This window comes from Mustela nigripes, chromosome 9, assembly GCF_022355385.1.
Source record: "Mustela nigripes isolate SB6536 chromosome 9, MUSNIG.SB6536, whole genome shotgun sequence".
Taxonomy (NCBI): domain Eukaryota; kingdom Metazoa; phylum Chordata; class Mammalia; order Carnivora; family Mustelidae; genus Mustela; species Mustela nigripes.
Genome location: NC_081565.1, coordinates 89484467 through 89485218, shown reverse-complemented (window position 1 = coordinate 89485218; position 752 = coordinate 89484467). Strand labels below are relative to the sequence as shown.

The following is a 752-nucleotide window of genomic DNA, read 5'->3' as shown; positions in this document are numbered from 1 at the left end:
CCAACACCAGGACAGGAAAATGTCGCCCTTTCTCCTTGAAATGTTCTCAGGGGTAAGATTTTGCCCGTCCAGGGTCAACTATGGGGCACTTGGAACTTTCGAAAGGTGGCGTGAGTGAGGACTTCAATTTTTTCTCTCTCTGCAAAAAAATATTTGTCTCAGAAAAAGAGAGGGAGGCTTTGGAAGAGAAACTTCTTTACTAAATATTCCTGTATTAGAGGGAGACTATTTTGAGGTTTCAGGATTGAACCCCGGCCCAGTCCGGTCGCTGCTGCGTCACTCACCACGGGCATCCGAGACAGAGCGACTCTGCTGCGCGGCGTGAGAGGCCGAGCGCCCACCGCACCCCACCGCCGCGCCGAGGACCAGACCCGCAGGAAGTGGGGCAGGAGCACCTTCATTTCCCGTTCTGGGCTACGCAGCTTCCCGGGGGCTCTCGGAATGTGACAGTTTGAACAGATTGTGGCAACAGATGGGGAAAAAATCACCATCTGATTCTGGCGTGACGTGGAGAAATGGAACGGGATGAGTAGTGAGACAGGCCGCGTTCAGCCAGAAAAGGCCGTCTGCAAACGGGGAGGCTCTGTGAGGGTCCAAAAGGCTGGAACCCTGTGGAGGGCACCCGGTCGCCCTCCACACCTCGGTCCGGTCCACGTTCCCAGAGGGCCCCTGAGCTGGGCACATGAACTGTTTCTACGAACCGGCCCAAGAACGCAAGCGCTCCTCCGGGGCCACAGACCCTCGGCTCCGAC

The 752-nt window shown here is 56.8% G+C and overlaps 1 long non-coding RNA gene across 4 annotated transcripts in view; it reads right to left on the bottom strand.

The window, feature by feature from the left end:
- Positions 1 to 203: 203 nt before the first annotated feature.
- LOC132025200 (uncharacterized) overlaps positions 204 to 752 on the bottom strand; it is a 5431-nt gene continuing 4882 nt past the window's right edge. For all 4 annotated transcript variants that reach the window (XR_009406464.1, XR_009406465.1, XR_009406466.1 and 1 more), the window contains one exon: positions 204 to 566. This is a non-coding gene — a long non-coding RNA (uncharacterized LOC132025200). The remainder of the gene's footprint in view (positions 567 to 752) is intronic.